Here is a 23,915-nt window from a genome sequence, read left to right as displayed (position 1 = left end):
CTTTACTATGACTCACTCCCTAGGCCATCATGTTTGCCATGACTCTGTTTTGACTCATGAGTCATGTCTCACCTTTTTGTGTATCGGATACTCCAAATTAAACTATCCTTCCTTTACATGACTACTTAATAATATAGGAGTAGTATGTTTCTTCCGAACCAAAAAATAATAATAAACAAAATGTGCTAAGTAGTACTGTATTAAAATAAAGATAGCGTTTGTTGAGGTAAAAGATAAACTTGAGACGCACCACGAAAATCGTAGCTGCAAATTGTAAAATAACATCTAGCTGCTCTCTTGATATAACAAATCACTTTGAAATCTCCAATATACCTCTAAAGAAGATTCAATTTCTTTTAAGTAATTTAAAATGAAGGACTTTTTTTTTCTAGGAGTATAGAAAGAATGAAGAACAATAGAGGATCATTTCATCTAGTGGTATCATCTCCGATTTAATAGAGAGTCGAGGACGAGATATAGATATGCATGCATTTAAATTTATCAGACATAAATTTGTAAAATAATTTGAACTATAAATTAAATTCGGGATAAGAACACTACGTGACACATTGGAAATCAACAAGACAAATTTAGCTCTTCTTTGTACAAATTACCCGAAATGTACTTCCTCCCAAAATAAAAACAGGTTAACCACGCGAAGCTTGGGCAGACGGTCTCCTCACTGAGACTCTTCGTTTTCAGTATCAACATTGGATAGATCGACGGAGCCCCAATCAGAACCGTAGAGAACGAAAGTTGGACGGACATAGGCAAGGATGACGGGACACCTGGACGGAGGTACTAATGGACGGCCCACTTGACGGCGAAAGCGGACTCGACGTTGAGATCAACGATAATTCTGATCTTGCACTAAGCACCGGCAGTGGGGTAATCGGTGGTGGAAGGGGTGGTGGATGTGGGAAACATAGGGATGAGGACTTTTTTGATGTTAGCGAGGCGGGGGAGATCAGAATCGGTGGTGGTTGTTGTTGCATTCTTTTGGGGAATTTAGGGTTTTGTTAGTTGACCTTTTTGTATTGATTTCGTTTGAGAGAGAGGTTTACATGTGGATCATTAGTGTATAATAACTGTATAATATGTGTACCATTAATGTATAATTACCGTATAATATGTGTATCATTAGTGTGTATACATTATACACTGAGTATCTATTGATTATATATTTATTATACACAAATTATACAGAACGTGTATATAATATGTGTGTGTGTGTGCATATATATATATATATATATATATAGTATAAAAAGTGTATATATAAAGTGTATAATAAATGTATATATAGTGTATCATATATATCTTCGCTACAACATGTCTTTTGATTTTTTGTGGTCATCCGGTTGCCAATATTTTCACCGGATGATCCTTGCCCTCTAAATTCAAAGTATAATAATCCAGATAAATATTGTGGGCTACTGTAATTAAATTAATTATATAAGTTTGGTATATGATTTTATAAACATTTTTTTGTGCGGATTTCCCTTGAAAGGCACTGGTCTTTAATTTTTGCCCCTCAAATTGATGGTCTTTAATCTTTGTCCTTCACCTAATACCCTGAGATTATGGGTTCAAACCCAACTTAGTAAAAAAAAAAAAAAGAAATTTCGCAAGGCAGAGGTTTGGATTCGCAAAACTCTGCCTGAGGCCTAACTTTGGCACGAATAGGCCTAACTTTGCTACAAAACTCTACCTTATGATTTTTTTATTTTGACTGAGCCGGGATTCGAACCCTAAACCTCATGGTATCAGGCGAATGGCAAAAATTAAAGACCACCAATTTGAGGGGTAAAAATTAAAAACCAGTGCCTTTGAAGGGTAATCGTGCAAATGACCCTTTTATAAATTCAAATTAATTGGGCTTAGCCCATTCAATTACGTTATAGATGATGAGCCTACTTTATTAAGCTTAAGATGTTATCTAATTTTAGAGGCTTAATTTAGTGTCACGTGTTAACTGATGTGGCACGCCGGGTCAAACGGAAAAGCCAATACGATCCTGCCACATGTCAAAATGACATATCATGTCTAGTTAAATCAAAGACCAATTAAACTACACCATGTGTATAAGTGACATGTTTCAGCCATTTAAATATCTTCATATCACTTGAATCTGATTGGTACAAAAAATATTATCCTCCCCATAACTCTTTGATAAGCAATTTTGATGCTTATCAAAGAGTATTGTAAAAGTTCTTACATTATATATATATATATATTCTTTTGATCAATGTTTAGGATACTTATTAACAAACAGATTTGAACCTTTAATATTTAAATGACATGTCATTTGGTTATAGTATTGAAGTTAATCCCATCATAAAATCAAGCATAATATAATAGAATTTGAGTGGTAGTCATTTTCTTATTTGTGTTGAAAGTTTAGCCAGCATTTGAAATGTAATTGAAAAATAATCACTCTTTAATGCGAAAATAAAATTTGGACAAATATCCTAGCTAAAACAGATAAAAACTCCAACATAAATATGAGAGAAAATGGCCAAATGCACCCCCTATGTATAACTAGATTACCAACTACACTTATTTTACACGGGGGTCCTATTACCCCCATAAACGTTGTTAAACTGAAATATTTACCCCCTAAACGCTGATGTGGCAAAGAGAGTGAGGCTAACAAAACTAATTACATTAACAAAATTGTACACATGTCATTTTCTTATTGGAAATTGTCACGACCCAGCCCCGTGGGCCGCGACTGGCACCCTACATAGGTACCCAGACCAAATCGCATATTCATTTATCAAATCAAAACTTATGTCAAAATTTCACCAAAAGCCATTTCAAACATAGTTTATATCAAAATCTGTCTTAAGCGGTCGCGTGTATCAAAATATCATACCGAATCAGAAAAGAGCGGCGGAATATCCATCGCCGGTCAAAAGTACAAACATAAGCATAAGGGTCGTTTGGGGCCACCATAACAACGGACCGCATTAAGACCAAATATCAAAATCAAACGAACACATATAGGACCCTCGCCCCACATACATGACTACAGGCCTCTACGAATCCAAAACAAAGACATATGGCGAGACAGGGCCCCGCCGTACCCGAATAGTCAAATGTACAAAATATATACATAGCAGCAGAGGTATGTACCAAAAGTGGACTCCGGATCAAAGGGGAGTACTCTGAAATAGCAGAAGGTAAAGCCTACAACGGTGGATCACCGGCGTCTGTACCTGCGGGCATGAAACGCAGCCCCCGAAAAAAAGGGGGTCAGTACGAAATATGTACTGAGTATGTAAAGCACGGAGTACAGAAATATAGGCCACAACTGAAAGCAAATAAGATACAAAGGAGGAGTTTTGAACGGAGTATCAAAATCTTGTATCAAAATCATATATATATAATGCAAACAAATTCATGCAACGCTCAAGAACGTGATCACCACTCCGACGCTGGTGCCACACACAGCATAACACCAGAAGGTTCAAATCTCCGTACATCCCCAAACACACACATATGAGCATATCGCATCACCAGCCATATCACAGCATAACTCCAAACGGAACCCGGCCCTATGGCGAGGCCTCGGGGAACCGTAACACAGCATACGGCCGAATCATCATAGGGCGCACGAATCATAACCGGCCCGGGAACCGGTGAACGAAGTCATAATAAGGGCACGAGCGGAGTCGTGAGCAAATAATGCAATTTATATATCAAAATAGCCTTTCAAAACTTGCTTACTTCATAAGTCAATTCATTAATCAAAATAGTCGAATAATTAGTTAGTACAGAAGTTCATTTCACCAAAATGTTTCCAAAATGGTATGTGTGGCTCAAAACATAGCCTAGTATATTATAAGAATCAAAACATTATTTCATAGAGGACAATTTCAAAATCAAAGACCCATTGTCAAGATTTTTCTAAAAAGGAGAGCCTAATAGAAAGAACAAGGCATCTCGGGGTTAGCGGGCCCACCTCGGGTCAAGTCGAGGTGGCGAACATGAATTACGGACATTTAGGGTCTATGGGATCATACATAAAGGTTTCAAAGTAATCCGATTGCATTTGCATAAGTTTCGGACGTTTGATTGCTGTCTAGCCAAAATAGGAACATTAGGCTTCAATTGAATTGAATGAATAGTAGTCATTTTCTAGATCGGATTTCGAGGAGCAGAATTGCTCCCGGGGTTCCGATATCAACCTAACATACTAAGACATGCCAAAAGAAGAAGTGGGGAGCTTTACATACCTTATAAACGTCTTATGCTCACCCCATACTCAAATCCCGTTTCGTCCAGAATCTGCAAATGGTCAAGGTTACCAATTAGAGATTCTAAGGCTTAAGAATTCCCTTAACTTCATTTTTGCCTACCGAAATTTCGGCAGCATTTCCCCTATATATCTAACACCCCCGAGACTTAGCTCGGCTCAATAAACATCAACAACAACGACCCAAACATCACAAACAACATAAACCACAACTAAAGCACTCTAACTTCAATATTCTTCCTTTCTATATGAGTTGACAATTTTTCATTCAAACTTCACAATACCAAACTGGTGTCCACATTATTATATTCATTCACTCATTCAAGATCATTCAAACACATCTCAATTATGTTCCAAACAATATACACAAATTCAAGAAGTTCGTCACTTTCCATATTTCATCCGAAACGTCAAAAATTCCGACGAACATACTAACTCGTATTGTTTCATTCCGAATTCATTAACAACAACCATAAGTCACATTTAAAGTCTTAATATCGTAATTATACAAGGATATACACAAATATACCGAAATCATATACTTTCCCATAATAATCCGCAACCATTTCCAACGCCAATTCAATTCGTTAAACATTCATTTACGTCATAAATACCACAACGATGCAACTAATCAACTTAAACAAAATCAATTTCACTTGCCTTCCACACTACACAAGTCACGGCCACAACACCACACACACACACACCCACGGTTTCATACATACATCAAAACTACGAGGTTCTCGTCTATTCTCAATCCTTATCATATTCATACCAATTCCATAACATTAAAAGGGTAAAATTCTTACCTTTTCTTGAAATTCCGACTTGTCGCAAACGTGCTCCTTTCGCCAAACTAATTATATCCCGTTGAAGAGCGTCTTGAGTACACTACAAATATGGGAGGAACAAGATTTTTGGATCAAAACAAAGGCTAGAAAAAAAAAATTCTTTCTCCCCAAAGGGGGTTCGGCCGAGAGCCTCAAATGGGGTGTTCTTCAATTCTCTTTTTTTTTTTTGATAAGGTTTCTTGATAATTCCAAAGGAGCAATGATATATATCCAACTAAAGGTCATGTGAAAATCACATGACCACTTAATAAGGGGCTTGGGCCTAGCCTTGGCCGGCCACCCCCTTGGACTTGGGCTCAATTTTTGTTAAGTTTTTCCTTGGCCCAATTCGATGAAGGCTCGTTTTGTAATTCCCGAAACTAATTTCCGAAATTCCAAACTTACCCTCGGCCTTCCCCAATGTATTTACACCAATAATTTCGCAACCAACATAGTCATGTTAACTAAAATCAAAATATTTCCTCACAACATACAAGTCTTAATCATCTTTCTCGATTTCCAATTATGCGAAAACACGGGACATAACAGAAATTATATAACTATATAATCTTATTATTCTTTTATTAATGTGGCATTACTCCTAATATGTAAAATATTATTTTGAGACAATGATTGTTTTTGGTTACCCTCTTCACTGATTGGCGGCAAGACCACCAGAAGCGAAGAAGACGATTGTCTCGGTCACTCTTTAGATTTCTCTCTTCTAAATCTGTATCAAGAAAATCCATAAAGAAGAAAACATTTTAATAGGGTTCAGCAAAAGAGGACACATTAATTTAGAATTATCGATCCAACTCCTACCCGCCCCATTCGTTTTTTACTCAGATCTGTATCAAAATTGTTTTTCTTGTGGATGTGTTCGAAGACTAAACCGGAATACGTCGAATTTGCTTTCCCATGACATGTATAATCCTCATTGTATGAATTCAAACTTGATCCAAAGAGAATGTGCAGAAGTTTCACAGGTTTTTCTGTTGTACCAACGGCCGACGGTGATGAAAGGAAACAGAGGAAGAAGAAGCTTTCAAGAAACTTTCGTCAGTGATGGCGACAGAGAAAAAGGTGGTGGCGGTAGTGGTGAGTCAAGGGAAGGAGAAGGGAATGGGTTACGAATAGGGGGTGGTGGTGGAGGGGTTTTGATGGTAGTAGCAGTAGAAGAGTGTTATATCTCGTGTTTTCACACGTTTGGAAAAATTCGATAAATATTGGATTCTTGAGATATAAGGTTAAATTTGATAGTTTGTTGAACATAAGAGTTATGTATGAAAGAATATTATCGTGGAAGTGTGGGATAAGGCTAAGGGCAAAACGTGGAATTTCGGAAATTGGTTTCGGGAATTGCAAAAATAAAATTTGTAGCCATTTGGGCTTGCAAAAATAAGAAGCACAATGAGGCCCATTTCTTGATATGGCCCAAACCCATGCCTTTAAGATATTTCCCATGTGCTAATTAGTGAATATTAGTCTTTAACTCTTAAGAAGGTTCAAGAGAAAAATAAGACAAGGAAAGAAAAACAAGAACAAGAGCAACACTAGAGACCATTTCGGGTTTGGCATAGAAAAATTACCCCCTCCAAATCTTGCCTCCAAAATTATTTTCTTGTTGGAATCCTACTAATTCTAGGTCCCTTCTCAACTTGGTGTAGTTGGTTTGGAAGAAAGAGGTCTTGTTCCTTCAAGTTGACCTTATATTCAAGTGAAGAAGATTGAGTAAAAAGGTAAGAATTTATCCTTTATTATTGTGTTATGAAGTCTTGTTTGTGTTGTAGTATGTAGAAATGAGTTGATTGTGTGAAGAAATGAAAGTTTGCAAAGTGGGTGTGTGTTATAGCTATATGGCCGTGAGTATGTATATGTTGTATAGCCACAATGTATAGAATTCATGTTATATCTTAGTTGTGGTTGTGTGAAATGCATATAGGAATTGAAAGTTGCATGAATTTAGTTGATGTTGATAGAAGGGCATATGGCCGTGTACTATGTAGAAGTTGGAATGGAATGGATTAAGTTTGTTTAGTATGTTAGTTGTGTTATTGAGATTCTTGTAATGTAAATGAAGTTAGAATGATAAAAGTTTGTATCGAAATGAGATATGGAAGCTTATGTCGTTTTAGTACGATTTTATGACATTATGAAAATGAAGTTATTAGGTTGCTAATTATAACAAGTATTGATGAACTTGGAAGAAGGAAACATGTTATGAATACGTATGCCAAAGATTAGGAGTTTTGGATAAATTATGACTATGGCGGAAAGTTGTATATTATGTATATCGAGTGTATAACTTAAGGAAAATGATATGAAATGTCTCTAAATCTATATTGTGATGATCTTGAGTGATAATGGATGTGAAATCAATGATGTTAGTTTGAAAGTTTGGGTTAGAATGAAGGTTATGTCAACTTGTGAGAAAAATGACTAGTTGAAGGATAATTGTGTTTTTAATGTTCTTTGTTGATGTTGATGTTGTTGTTTGGGTTGTTGTTGATTGATTTGGCCGAGTTGAATTCTCGGGGGTGCTATATGTATAGGGGAAGTGCTGCCGAAATTTCGGTAGACAAATAAGAGTTGAATTGAACTTGTAGCATCTATAACCTACAATTGGTAAATGTGACCATTTGCAGATTTTCGACGAAACGGAGAGTGAGCTTGGATAGGCTTAAAAAGCTCAAAAGGTATGTAAAGCTACCCCGATCCTTCTTTTGGCATGTCTAAGTGTTTTAGGATCGGATTCGGGCCTCAAAAGACCTTCTTGGCCATCGGAATCCGCAAGCGAAAATCTCAGTTTTTCCTTCAGTAGAATTGAACCATTTTGATATGCTTTCCTGAAATTATGCAAACTTTCTCTAAACTCCTTGAAAAGCTATAGAATGTCCGTAGAACCTTTATAGGTGGCCCCATAAGCTTAAAGGGCGTAATTTGAGCCCACCACCTTGCTTGTTCCGAGGTGGGCCCGCTATTCCCGGTTTTGCCCTTAATGTACTAAAGTCTCCTTTTCGAACGATTTTTGAAAGAAACGTTTCGACTACCCTTTTTATTACCTAACGAATATGGTTTTAAATATTCTATTAAGTCTGATAAATTATTTTGACACTCGGAACGACTTCAGGAAGGTTATGCTTCTGTAATTTATTATGATGTCCGAAATGCTTTTATTATGATCCCGTCCGACTTCATTGGATGTGTTTGTCATTAATATGCCTCATCGAGTCTCTGAAAATATTTATGATATTTTAACTGCATTTAGTTTCTCACTACTCTATTCGTGGATGCCCCAATGATTCCCACACTGAGCCCGGGCCAGGATATGTTGTCAAGCGTAATCCCCTGCATTGTTCGCCGTGCCTCGATGTGAGGGGGCAGGTATACGCGTACATGGGTTTGTGGAGTATGTTGTGCCATGTACGTTTGTTCTGATATGATTTACTATGGCCATCTGATATGACATATTGTGTTATGGGGTTATGCCCCTATTCTGATTCTTCTGTGTTGTGGCACCAGCGTCGGGAGGGTGACCACGTTCTGTCTGCCGAGTCCCTTGGCAGGGGCCGGATTTGATATGACATATGTTTCTGTACACACTCCGCATGTTTTGAAAATATATATTTGATACCTTGTATTTTCTGTTTACTTTCTGTACATTCTATACCAGTTATGATTTTGTTTCTGCAACTCAGGCTTTACATATTCAGTACATATTTCGTACTGACCCCCTTTCCTCGGGGGCTGCGTTTTCATGCCGCGCAGGTACTGACGACAGGTTTGCCGATCCGTCTGTCTAGGATATCTTTTCCGCCATTTGGAGCGCTCTTTTATTCAGAGCCATCTTTTGGTACAGTCTGTCACTTCTATATGTGTATATTCTCGTTCATGGGTACGGCGGGGCCCTGTCCCGCCATATGATTCTGTTGGTCCATTTAGAGGTCTGTAGACATGTTTGTGGGTTGGGATCTTTCTGTACAGATATGTGTATGTGTTGTGTTTGGGCGATCCCCTTCGTCGCGGCGGCCGGTCCGCATATATTTAGATGTTGCTTTGTTGGCCCTGTGAGGCCTTTGTTGGTATTTTCTGCGTGCAGGGTATTTGGGATAGTCCGTAAAACAAAGGAAACTCTGCCGAAATTTTTCTGAAAATTATCTAAATTTAGAATAAAGCCTTGTTGGCTTCTGCCATATACTAGAATGCGTTTTAGTGCCCAGATCGGGCACTAGTCACGGCCTACGGGGTTGGGTCGTGATAAAAGTGGTATCAGAGCGGTTCGTCCTCGGAATGTCTACAGACTGTGTCTAGTAGAGTCTTGTTTATCGGTGTGTTGTGCACCACACCTATAGACGGGAGGCTACAGGGCATTTAGGATACTACCCTTCTTTCTGTCTTAGATCGTGCGATAGAACTGTGTTATCAGGATGATTCCTCCCTAACAAATTGTTACATTTGCAGTTATGCCTCCAAAAAAGGCGACAGCGGCCCAAAAGGCCAAGGCAACGGCTACGGGAGAGACTAGTCGGGCCCAGAGGGTTACCAGGGCCCATGCTCATATTGCTCCTGATGTTTTGCCCCCGGCAGAGGGCTCTTCCACACCGCCACATGTAGAGGAGATTGGAGCAGCAGCAGCTGCAGGTCGAGGGGCGGCTCCACCGCCAGCTCCCGATATTCCAGTACCTGAGCCTCCAGCTCCACGGCCAGGGACTGAGGATCAGACTATGAGAGAGGCAGTCCAGCTATTGACTAGACTTGTGGCAGGACAGGTTCAGGGGCACGGACTGGGAGGTGACCGGGCTTACAGGCGTGACAGTTCGAGAGCCCGTGAGTTCTTGACTTGTGGCCCTCCAGAGTTCTTCGGGACAAAGCCCGAGGAGGATCCCGAGGAGTTCATCAGGAAGATGCGGCGCACCTTACAGTTTATTAATGCTTCCGCGACAGAGTCAGTCACATTGGCTTCTTACCGGTTGTATGATATAGCGGCAAATTGGTACGAGTCATGGGAGTTATCCAGAGGCGACGACGCTCCCCCAGCAGTTTGGGATGATTTTTCTGAGGCTTTTCTTAGCCACTTTCTGCCTCCGGAGCTACGGCGAGCCAAGGCTGACAGATTCTTATTGCTGAGACAGAGGGGTCGCAGTGTTCGAGAGTACAGTATGGAGTTCGACTCATTGGCCCGATACGCACCTGCTGTGGTAGCTACTATGGCTGACAGGATGCACAGGTATATTATGGGGCTGGACCGTTATTTTGTCGACAGCTGTTTAGTATTGGCTGCTCAGCCCGGCATGGATATTGCCCGGATTCAGGCCCACGCCCAGGGCATGGAGGACCGGCATAGGGAGCGTCAGCCTGATAGGATCCAGGATCGGAGACAGCCCAAGAGGGCCAGATCATCTGGGTATTCTGGAGATTCTCGGGGCAGGCAGCCTCAGCAGCCGCAGCAGCCTAGCAGACATCTATCCCAGCCGGCTCAGAGCGCACCTCCACAGCCTACAGGTCGCAGATTTGATAGCCCAGGTTATTCAGGAGCAGGTCAGAGCTCCAGGGCTTCAGGTTCGCGGACAGACAGGGGTTCTGGTCAGACGAGGCCACCTAGGCCTCAGTGTTCTTATTGTGGCAGATACCATCCTGGGGAGTGCTACAGAGCCACCGGTGCATGTTTTACTTGTGGCCGTCAGGGCCATTCTGTGAGAGATTGCCCGTATAAGGGTAGTTCGGGTGGTGCAGCGCAGCCTACCGGATCAGCCGCCAGGTCTTCATCTTTATCAGTGGCTATGCGCCCTACGGGGCCAGGTACTTCAGCACCAGCGGGTCACGGCAGAGGTCGTGGTGGAGCTTCTAGTACTAGCGGTCCTTCGAACCGCATCTATGCTCTGTCCAGCCGCCAGGATCAGGAGGCATCGCCTAATGTCGTTACAGGTACATTATTGGTTTTCTCTCGGTCTGTGTATGCATTGATTGATCCAGGTTCGACTTTGTCATATATTTCGCCTCTGGTTGCTTGTAAAATTGGTATAATATCTGAACCTATAGAGCCGTTTGAGGTAGCCACACCGATTGGGGACTTTATTGTAGCAAAACAGGTATATAAAAACTGTTCCGTAATTGTATGTGGCCGTGACACTAAGGCAGATCTGGTGGAGTTAGGTATGGTCGAGTTCGATGTTATTATGGGAATGGACTGGCTAGCCTCCTGTTATGCTAATGTTGACTGCCAAAATAAGGTAGTTCGTTTCCAGTTTCCTGGGGAGCCAGTTATAGAATGGGCCGGTAATACAGCATCGCCGAAAGGTAAGTTTATTTCATACCTTAAGGCAAAGAAAATGATCAGAAAGGGTTATTTTTATCAACTGGTTAGGGTACAAGACTTGACAGCAGAAACGCCGACTCTTCAGTCAGTTCCCGTGGTTAATGAATTTCCAGATGTGTTCCCAGAAGAGCTTCCAGGCCTTCCTCCAGAGCGGGAGATAGATTTTACTATTGATTTGCTTCCAGATACTCAGCCGATATCTATTCCCCCGTACAGAATGGCACCGGCAGAATTGAAAGAACTGAAAGAGCAGTTGAAGGATCTGTTAGAAAAAGGCTTTATTAGACCCAGTACTTCGCCTTGGGGAGCCCCGGTATTATTTGTGCGTAAGAAAGACGGGTCGTTGCGTATGTGTATTGATTATCGACAGCTGAATAAGGTAACCATAAAGAATAAATACCCCCTCCCCAGAATTGAAGATTTGTTTGATCAGTTGCAGGGCGCCAAGTATTTTTCGAAGATAGATCTTCGGTCTGGCTATCATCAGGTACGGGTACGGGAGGCCGATATTCCTAAGACAGCATTCCGGACCAAATATGGGCATTATGAATTCAGAGTTATGTCTTTTGGGCTGACTAATGCTCCTGCGGTATTCATGGATTTAATGAACCGGGTATTCAGGCCATTCTTAGACATGTTCGTAATTGTATTTATCGATGATATCCTGGTTTATTCTCGGTCCAAGGCAGAGCACGCAGATCATCTGAGAGCGGTATTGGGAGTACTTCGGCATCAGGAATTATATGCAAAATTTTCTAAATGTGAATTCTGGCTGGCTTCAGTGGCATTTCTAGGGCATATTATTGCAGCTGATGGTGTCCGGGTGGATACACAGAAGATTGAGGCCGTGAAAAATTGGCCCAGACCCACGACGCCCACAGAGGTACGTAGTTTCCTGGGGTTAGCTGGCTATTACAGAAGATTTGTGGAAAAGTTTGCTTCGATTTCAGCGCCTTTGACAAGGCTAACTCAGAAGGGAGCCAAGTTCCAGTGGACTGATGCTTGTGAACGAAGCTTCCAGTTGCTGAAAGAGAAGCTGACTACAGGCCCAGTTCTGACTCTTCCAGAGGGACCCGATGGATATGTTATTTATTGTGACGCTTCTGGTGTGGGATTGGGCTGTGTATTGATGCAGCACGGCAGAGTTATAGCTTATGCTTCTCGGCAATTGAAAAAGCATGAAAAGAATTATCCTACTCACGATCTGGAGCTTGCAGCGGTGATCCATGCCCTGAAGATATGGAGACATTATTTATATGGCGTTCATGTTGATATCTATACAGATCATAAGAGTCTCCAGTATATTTTCAGACAGAAAGAGCTTAATTTGCGGCAGCGGAGGTGGCTGGAGCTCCTGAAAGACTATGATGTGGATATTCTGTATCATCCGGGCAAGGCTAATGTTGTTGCAGATGCGCTTAGCCGGAAATCTATGGGCAGCCTGGTAGATTTACAGCCAGACAGGAGAGAGATAGTACGTGACATTCATCAGTTGGCTAATCTTGGGGTTCGTCTGGCCGATTCTGGAGGTACACGGATTTCTGTCCGAGGGGTTTCTGAGTCATCTATTAAGGAAAATATCAAGCGGCATCAATATGAAGATCCTGTTTTGGCACGATACAGAGACACGGCCTATGATAAGGGGAAGACTCCGTTCGAGTTCACTCCGGACGGGACTTTATTATTCAGGGGCAGGTTGTGTGTACCTGATATTGCAGGTCTTCGGCAGCAGGTTATGAGCGAGGCACATTATGCTCGCTATTCGGTCCATCCTGGGTCTACAAAGATGTACCATGATCTCCGATGCTTATACTGGTGGGATGGCATGAAACGGGATATCGCAGAGTTCGTCGCCCAGTGTCCCAATTGTCAACAGGTCAAAATTGAACATCAAAAACCGGGTGGACTGTTGCAGGAAATGGAAATTCCGACGTGGAAGTGGGAGATCATTAATATGGACTTCATTACAGGGTTGCCTCGCACTCCACGAAAGTATGATTCCATCTGGGTTATTGTTGATAGGCTGACAAAATCAACCCATTTTCTCCCCGTCAGAACTACTTATTCCGCCGAGGATTATGCCAGGCTTTATATTAAAGAAATAGTGAAGCTTCATGGAGTTCCTATATCTATTATCACTGACAGAGGTGCTCAGTTCACAGCGAACTTCTGGAGATCTTTTCAGGAAGGATTAGGGACTCAGCTGAGCCTGAGCACAGCTTTCCATCCTCAGAGTGACGGACAGGCCGAGCGCACTATCCAGACGCTTGAAGATATGTTGCGGGCCTGCGTTATTGATTTCAGAGGTAGCTGGGAGGATCACTTGCCATTGATTGAATTTTCTTATAATAACAGCTACCATTCCAGCATCCAGATGGCTCCGTACGAGGCTTTATATGGTAGGAAATGCAGGTCACCTATCGGCTGGTTTGATATTGGCGAGACAGAATTAATCGGCCCAGATATGATCCAGCAGGCCGTTGATAAGGTGAAACTTATTCGGGAACGACTATTGGCAGCCCAGAGTCGACAAAAATCATACGCTGACAAACGGCGTCGTCCTTTGGAATTCCAGGTTGGTGATTGGGTATTTCTGAAGGTATCGCCTATGAAAGGCGTAATGCGGTTCGGCAGAAAGGGTAAGCTTAGTCCGCGTTATATTGGGCCTTATCTGATCGTGCGGAAAATTGGAAATGTCGCCTATGAGTTAGATTTGCCATCTGACTTGGAAGCGGTACATCCGGTATTTCACGTCTCTATGCTTCGTAAGTGCATCGGTGACCCTTCCAGAATATTCCCTGCAGATGATATTCAAGTGACGGAGCAACTATCGTACGAGGAGCAGCCTGTATCTATTTTGGATCGTCAGGTACGGAGGCTCCGTAATAAGGATGTAGCCTCTGTTAAGGTACTGTGGCGGAATGAGAATAGGGAGGAAATGACATGGGAGGCCGAAGAGGAAATGAAGAAGAAATACCCCCATCTGTTCCCTATGCCCACAGGTAACCTTGAATCCCTGCTTAATTTCATTTTAATACCAATCGTATGTCATATGTGTTGTCTATAATTAGAAACTCCCCCAAGTTATTTTCCAACCCTATAAGATTAATTTTTCATTCGAGGACGAATGTTCTAAAGGGGGGGAGGATGTTATATCCCGTGTTTTCACACGTTTGGAAAAATTCGATAAATATTGGATTCTTGAGATATAAGGTTAAATTTGATAGTTTGTTGAACATAAGAGTTATGTATGAAAGAATATTATCGTGGAAATGTGGGATAAGGCTAAGGGCAAAACGTGGAATTTCGGAAATTGGTTTCGGGAATTGCAAAAATAAAATTTGTAGCCATTTGGGCTTGCAAAAATAAGAAGCACAATGAGGCCCATTTCTTGATATGGCCCAAACCCATGCCTTTAAGATATTTCCCATGTGCTAATTAGTGAATATTAGTCTTTAACTCTTAAGAAGGTTCAAGAGAAAAATAAGACAAGGAAAGAAAAACAAGAACAAGAGCAACACTAGAGACCATTTCGGGTTTGGCATAGAAATATTACCCCCTCCAAATCTTGCCTCCAAAATTATTTTCTTGTTGGAATCCTACTAATTCTAGGTCCCTTCTCAACTTGGTGTAGTTGGTTTGGAAGAAAGAGGTCTTGTTCCTTCAAGTTGACCTTATATTCAAGTGAAGAAGATTGAGTAAAAAGGTAAGAATTTATCCCTTATTATTGTGTTATGAAGTCTTGTTTGTGTTGTAGTATGTAGAAATGAGTTGATTGTGTGAAGAAATGGAAGTTTGCAAAGTGGGTGTGTGTTATAGCTATATGGCCGTGAGTATGTATATGTTGTATAGCCACAATGTATAGAATTCATGTTATATCTTAGTTGTGGTTGTGTGAAATGCATATAGGAATTGAAAGTTGCATGAATTTAGTTGATGTTGATAGAAGGGCATATGGCCGTGTACTATGTAGAAGTTGGAATGGAATGGATTAAGTTTGTTTAGTATGTTAGTTGTGTTATTGAGATTCTTGTAATGTAAATGAAGTTAGAATGATAAAAGTTTGTATCGAAATGAGATATGGAAGCTTATGTCGTTTTAGTACGATTTTATGACATTATGAAAATGAAGTTATTAGGTTGCTAATTATGACAAGTATTGATGAACTTGGAAGAAGGAAACATGTTATGAATACGTATGCCAAAGATTAGGAGTTTTGGATAAATTATGACTATGGCGGAAAGTTGTATATTATGTATATCGAGTGTATAACTTAAGGAAAATGATATGAAATGTCTCTAAATCTATATTGTGATGATCTTGAGTGATAATGGATGTGAAATCAATGATGTTAGTTTGAAAGTTTGGGTTAGAATGAAGGTTATGTCAACTTGTGAGAAAAATGACTAGTTGAAGGATAATTGTGTTTTTAATGTTCTTTGTTGATGTTGATGTTGTTGTTTGGGTTGTTGTTGATTGATTTGGCCGAGTTGAATTCTCGGGGGTGCTATATGTATAGGGGAAGTGCTGCCGAAATTTCGGTAGACAAATAAGAGTTGAATTGAACTTGTAGCATCTATAACCTACAATTGGTAAATGTGACCATTTGCAGATTTTCGACGAAACGGAGAGTGAGCTTGGATAGGCTTAAAAAGCTCAAAAGGTATGTAAAGCTACCCCGATCCTTCTTTTGGCATGTCTAAGTGTTTTAGGATCGGATTCGGGCCTCAAAAGACCTTCTTGGCCATCGGAATCCGCAAGCGAAAATCTCAGTTTTTTCTTCAGTAGAATTGAACCATTTTGATATGCTTTCCTGAAATTATGCAAACTTTCTCTAAACTCCTTGAAAAGCTATAGAATGTCCGTAGAACCTTTATAGGTGGCCCCATAAGCTTAAAGGGCGTAATTTGAGCCCACCACCTTGCTTGTTCCGAGGTGGGCCCGCTATTCCCGGTTTTGCCCTTAATGTACTAAAGTCTCCTTTTCGAACGATTTTTGAAAGAAACGTTTCGACTACCCTTTTTATTACCTAACGAATATGGTTTTAAATATTCTATTAAGTCTGATAAATTATTTTGACACTCGGAACGACTTCAGGAAGGTTATGCTTCTGTAATTTATTATGATGTCCGAAATGCTTTTATTATGATCCCGTCCGACTTCATTGGATGTGTTTGTCATTAATATGCCTCATCGAGTCTCTGAAAATATTTATGATATTTTAACTGCATTTAGTTTCTCACTACTCTATTCGTGGATGCCCCAATGATTCCCACACTGAGCCCGGGCCAGGATATGTTGTCAAGCGTAATCCCCTGCATTGTTCGCCGTGCCTCGATGTGAGGGGGCAGGTATACGCGTACATGGGTTTGTGGAGTATGTTGTGCCATGTACGTTTGTTCTGATATGATTTACTATGGCCATCTGATATGACATATTGTGTTATGGGGTTATGCCCCTATTCTGATTCTTCTGTGTTGTGGCACCAGCGTCGGGAGGGTGACCACGTTCTGTCTGCCGAGTCCCTTGGCAGGGGCCGGATTTGATATGACATATGTTTCTGTACACACTCCGCATGTTTTGAAAATATATATTTGATACCTTGTATTTTCTGTTTACTTTCTGTACATTCTATGCCAGTTATGATTTTGTTTCTGCAACTCAGGCTTTACATATTCAGTACATATTTCGTACTGACCCCCTTTCCTCGGGGGCTGCGTTTTCATGCCGCGCAGGTACTGACGACAGGTTTGCCGATCCGTCTGTCTAGGATATCTTTTCCGCCATTTGGAGCGCTCTTTTATTCAGAGCCATCTTTTGGTACAGTCTGTCACTTCTATATGTGTATATTCTCGTTCATGGGTACGGCGGGGCCCTGTCCCGCCATATGATTCTGTTGGTCCATTTAGAGGTCTGTAGACATGTTTGTGGGTTGGGATCTTTCTGTACAGATATGTGTATGTGTTGTGTTTGGGCGATCCCCTTCGTCGCGGCGGCCGGTCCGCATATATTTAGATGTTGCTTTGTTGGCCCTGTGAGGCCTTTGTTGGTATTTTCTGCGTGCAGGGTATTTGGGATAGTCCGTAAAACAAAGGAAACTCTGCCGAAATTTTTCTGGAAATTATCTAAATTTAGAATAAAGCCTTGTTGGCTTCTGCCATATACTAGAATGCGTTTCAGTGCCCAGATCGGGCACTAGTCACGGCCTACGGGGTTGGGTCGTGACAAAGAGGATGTACGGAGGAGCACGGCGGGAGTAGGATTAGAGGCGGCTCAATAAGATCGATGACCTAAAGCTAACTTTAACGATAGGCCTTATTTTTTCTGCTCAATATTTTTTAAAAGAAAAATTACCCTATAAATCAATTGTAGGTAAAACTTAGGCCTCATCCTTCCTTAACTAGGAGTTTTGGGTTCGAGCCTCAGAATAAAAAAAACCTTGCTAGGGTGTGCTTCCCTCTTTAATCGGCCTTGCATGTCTTGAAATTGAATTAATCAGAAAATTCAATACATGCATCGAACAACGGATGAAAAAAATGGGGCCCCTAAAAATTTGGGGCCTAAAGCCCCCGCTTTAGTGGCTTGGCCCTCTGGCCGGCCCTGAGTAGGATCAGAAACAGAAAGTGGGTTCACCGGCGGTAAAGGTAGATAACGAAGAAAGTAAAGAAAAAGCAATATAATAAGGAGAAATAATGAAAGAAGGCAAAAGAATGAGAATCAAATATGAAAAAGTTATTTCTTAAAGGAAATGTACACGTGGCAGGTGCGTGTACATCACGACATAACACAAATTTAGGTATGACCTTTTAAGGGGGTATATATTCCATTTTAAAAATGTTTGGGGTGGGGGGGAGGGATAGGACCCCCGTGTAAAATAGGTGTGTAGTTGGTAATCTGGTTATACGTTGGGGGTGCATTTGGCCATTTTCTTTAAATATGATGGAGTTAGAGCTTTTACATGTGAAACTCTAGCAAACTGTGATGGAGTTTCAAATTCAAGGACAAAGTTCTTAAGTTTCTCCCACAAACTCTATGACGGAATCCTTGAGTTATCAGTTGTAGAACCACCAACTGCATGACTTTTTTCTTGAATTCTCAGTTGTATAACCACAAACTCTACAAGTCTTTTCTTTATTTCTCAGTTTTTAAACCATATATTACACGACAAAATCCTTGACTACCACAAACTCCAAAACTCCTACTTTTAAGTTTTCAATTATAGAACCACCAATTTCAAAACTCTTCCTTTGAGTTCTCAGTACCACCAACTCCAGGACTATTTCCTTATCAATTGTAGAAACATGAATTTGATGACTCTCTCCTTGAGTTTAGTTGTAAAACTACAAACTCAATTACTCTTCCTTAACTTCTCAATCATAAAAACGACGAACTCAATGACTCCGTCCTTGAATTCTTGATTGCAGAACCATAAATTCAATCAAATATACTTTTTTTCGCAATAAGGTCATATCAATATTGTACCTGTATCATAAGAAAATTTCAGAAACATATGTAAAAGCTATTGAATCTTTGAAATTTAATCAATATTCATGTCAAGGAAATTTTAGGATAGTTCTTGAAATTCAAACTTACAAAAGTGAAATTTTATGACAATGCCCTGGAGTTCGAACTTATACAAGTGAAACTTAGTGAGATTGCATAGCGGTTCGAGAAGGAAATAATTCAAACTCCATGATTTTTTTTTTTGGGTTGATTTGGTTCAGTTTTTGTTGTTGCTTAAAATCAAAATTGTTATAAAACTATATAATTAGAAATAAATAAGAGAAACAAACTTATTAACTTTGTAGAGAGGGGGGAGAGATTGTATTTCACTTGTTGTTGATATTTCAAATGAGAAGGCAAAGGTCTATATTTATAGAAGAGTTTTTGCCTCTCAATCTTCAACATACAACTTATGCAACTTGTGCAAGTTGATTTACAATTTGCTACAACTATGATACAACTTACAAGTGCAAGTTGCATTTATCACTTTATGAACAAGTAGTAAAAGTTACATTTCTAATAAAACGTCCAAACAACAACTTGCCAAATAGTTCATAATACTCCCCCTTGGATGTTTTATTAATAGATAATGTGTCTCGTTAAAACTTTACTACAAAAAAACCCTATATGGGAAAAAATTCTTGTGAAGGAAAAAGAGTACACATATTTAGTGATACGCATTGCTAGCTGTCTCGTTAAAAACCTTACCAGGAAAGCTCAATAGGATAAAACCTCGGTTAAGGAAAAAAAGGGTACAGCGCGTATTTTACTCCCCCTGATGGAAACATCAATTAATGTATCGAAGATGACAAATTCCAATCTTGTATATCAACTTCTTAAATGTTGAAGTTGGCAATGGCTTAGGGAACAAATCCGCTAAATTATCACTTGACCGAATCTGCTGTACGTTGATATCACCATTCTTTTGGAGATCATATGTTAAGAAAAACTTTGGTGAAATATGTTTAGTTCTATCTCCTTTTATAAATCCTCCCCTTAATTGGGGTATGCACGCTGCATTATCTTTATGTAAGATGGTGGGTACTCTGTCACATTTTTCTCAAATGAGATGTATCATTGATCTCAGCCACACACATTGTAACACCTCGTAGCTTCGGGCGAAGGTTTGACTCATAAGATGATAATATAATGGAACCAATATGAGGGTTATAGGAAGTGTTTTGAAAACTAATAAAGTCATAAGGAATGCTTTGGGCAAAGCAAAGTTGGAAGCCATTCTACGGGGCATGTTTGCAAGTGAGTTTGTAGAAGGTCTTACTTCCAACGACCATAACCCCTTTATTAATTAGGAATTTGGGGAAAATTCCTAAATGAAAGTTGTAGCCCTATGAAATACCTTTCCAACGGTATATTATGGGGTCAAGGGGACATCTGTACAAAAAGTTATGGCCATTTTACTGAAGGAATACAGAGCAGTCCGTTCACTGGTCATGTTATACGAACTGGTTATACGGCCCATATAAGTCGTCCGTACTTCATGAAACTTCAAATCGACGTTCTGTTTTGCGCCATGATAAAATATGGTCCTATTATACGAACCGTATAACTTTATACGGACCGTATAACATGTCCATATAACTTCCGCCTCACTTTTGTATAAATTCAAGCCTTCAGTTCTTTTATTTCATTATTCACAATTCCAAGCCCTAGAAACAATCCAAAACATCAAGATAAGTCAATCCAAATCCTTCCAACTCAATTCTAACATATACTCTAATAATCTAAGCAAGAAATCATTGTTCCTAAACTAGGGTTTTCAACAAAACCCATCTCAAGGTTCAAGAATTCAAGATTTTGGAAATCTTCTTCAAAGTTAAAATCTTTAATTCAAGTTTGGAGCATTACCAGGTATGTATAGTTACTATCTACGTGTGGGAACATCATTGTTCTTCCCCACGCCTCATAATCCATAAATTATGATTCTCTACTAAAACTAGGGTTTTTACACCATGTTCATGACAACCCTAGGTCCATGTCCATGAATAGATTACGTATGAATTGCTATTATTCTATCATTGTGTTCTTAATAACTCCATATGATTATTGAGAATAACTCCGTAATACATGAAAACCCATATCTTGTATTCCATGGGTTCTTGCATACATGTTTTTAGCTAAGAATGCTTATTTCATGAATATCCTACATGTCTACAAGTTTTCATGCAACTATATTATGTAATTACTTTCATGCCATGTTAAATACAAGCTATTTCATGAAATCATGTTTACAAGTTATTTCGTGAAATCATGATTACAAGTCAAGTACAAGTTAATTCACGAAAATCATGGGTTTCTTAGCCAATAATATCATGTTCATGTTTTTGGGAGTTGCACGAATTACCGAGAAGGCTCAGATAGCCTGAAACTACGTAGCCACCATAGGACAAGGATATCTCCGCCCAGTTAGGACAATTCCTCAATTTTACACTGAATGGATCCTTCAGGCACGTTACCACCTTATACCCTGGCAAGGTATGGGGGCTCTGCTGGTCCGGCAAGGTACCAGACTCCACGTATCCACGTGGTGATATCATGTTGTCAGTTTATGAAATGCTCTCCCTACTTATCATGTTTTACTTATGTTATATATATATATATATGTACCCATGCTCATGCTCATGTCCAGGTTTTCAGTTTCAGTTCTTATCATGACCACTTACCTCTCATCGAGTTTTCCTATAATAACAGTTATCATGCTAGCATTGGGATGGCACTGTTTGAAGCTCTGTATGGGCGAAGGTGTAGATCACCAATTGGTTGGTTCGAAGTTGGTGAAGTAGAGTTGTTAGGACCAAATTTGTTTTACTAGGCTATGGAGAAAGTTAAATTAATACAGGAGTGTTTGAAAACGGCTCGGAGTCGCCAGAAGTCTTATACAGATGTGAGGCGAAGGGACTTAGAATTTTCAGTTGACGATTGGGTGTTCCTTAAAGTCTCACCCATGAAGGGTGTTATGAGATTTGGCAAGAAAGGAAAGCTCAGTCCCAGATATTTGGACCTTACAGAATTCTGTGAAAGGTCGGTCTAGTAGCTTATGAACTTGAGTTGCCATAAGATTTGGCTGCTGTACATCCCGTCTTTCATGTGTCTATGTTGAGGAAGTGTGTAGAAGAACCGTCGTTAGTTGTTCCTATTGATACTATAACAGTTAAGGATGGTTTGACCTATGAGGAGATCCCCATAGCCATTCTTGACCGTCAGGTTCGCAAGTTGAGAACTAAGGAAGTAACCTCAGTGAACGTCCTGTGGAGAAGTCAGAAAGTTGAGGAAGCTACATGGGAAGCCGAGGAGGATATGAAGTCCAAGTACCCATTTTTGTTTGAAGAGCAAGCAGGGAACTCTCAAGGTAACTTTCCATAGCCCATGTCATGTTATGTCTCATGTTCCACGCTCATGTTATGTATCCAGTGCCGATGTTCATGTCTCAGTATTCACGTTTCCATGTAACCATGTCATGTTAGTTCAGTCTCCATATTTCATGTCATGTTTCCTTCACATTCATGTAGTCAAGTCATGTCCAGTCAAATTCTTAAGCATGACCTATCATTCGAGGAAGAATGATCCCAAGGGGGAGATATTGTAACACCTCGTAGCTTCGGACGAAGGTTTGACTCATAAGATGATAATATAATGGAACCAATATGAGGGTTATAGGAAGTGTTTTGAAAACTAATCAAGTCATAAGGAATGTCTTTGGGCAAAGCAAAGTTGGAAGCCACTCTACGGGGCATGTTTGCAAGTGAGTTTGTAGAAGGTCTTACTTCCAACGACCATAACCCCTTTATTAATTAGGAATTTGGGAAATATTCCTAAATGAAAGTTGTATCCCTTTGAAATACCTTTCCAACGGTATATTATGGGGTCAATGGGACATCTGTACAAAACGTTATGGCCATTTTACTGAAGGAATACAGAGCAGTCCGTTCACTGGTCATGTTATACGAACTGGTTATACGGCCCATATAATTTTATACAGACCGTATAAGTCGTCCGTACTTCATGAAACTTCAAATTGACGTTCTGTTTTGCGCCATGATAAAATATGGTCATATTATACGGACCGTATAACTTTATACGGACCGTATAACATGTCCATATAACTTCCGCCTCACTTTTGTATAAATTCAAGCCTTCAGTTCTTTTATTTCATTATTCACAATTCCAAGCCCTAGCAACAATCCAAAACATCAAGATAAGTCAATCCAAACCCTTCCAGCTCAATTCTAACATATACTCTAACAATCTAAGCAAGAAATCATTGTTCCTAAACTAGGGTTTTCAAGAAAACCCATCTCAAGGTTCAAGAATTCAAGAATTTGGAAATCTTCTTCAAAGTTAAAATCTTTAATTCAAGTTTGGAGCATTACCGGGTATGTAGAGTTACTATCTACGTGTGGGAACATCATTGTTCTTCCCCACGCCTCATAATCCATAAATTATGATTCTCTACTAAAACTAGGGTTTCTACACCATGTTCATGACAACCCTAGGTCCATGCCCATAAATAGATTATGTATGAATTGCTACTATTCTATCATTGTGTTCTTAATAACTTCATATGATTATTGAGAATCAGTCCGTAATACATGAAAACTCATATCTTGTATTCCATGGGTTCTTGCATGCATGTTTTTAACTAAGAATGATTATTTCATGAATATCCTACATGTCTACAAGTTTTCATGCAACTATATTATATAATTACTTTCATGCCATGATACAAGGTACATACATGTTAAATACAAGCTATTTCATGAAATCATGTTTACAAGTTATTTCGTGAAATCATGATTACAAGTCAAGTACAAGTTAATTCACGAAAATCATGGGCTTCTTAACCAATAATATCATGTTCATGTTTTTGGGAGTGCACGAATTACCGAGAAGGCTCAGATAGACTAAAACTACGTAGCCACCGTAGGACAAGGATCGCTCCGCCTAGTTAGGACGATTCCTTCATTTTACACTGAATGGATCCATTAGG

Source organism: Lycium barbarum, chromosome 1 (assembly GCF_019175385.1).
Source record: "Lycium barbarum isolate Lr01 chromosome 1, ASM1917538v2, whole genome shotgun sequence".
NCBI classification, from domain to species: Eukaryota; Viridiplantae; Streptophyta; class Magnoliopsida; order Solanales; family Solanaceae; genus Lycium; species Lycium barbarum.
Note: the sequence above shows the minus strand (reverse complement) of the source record.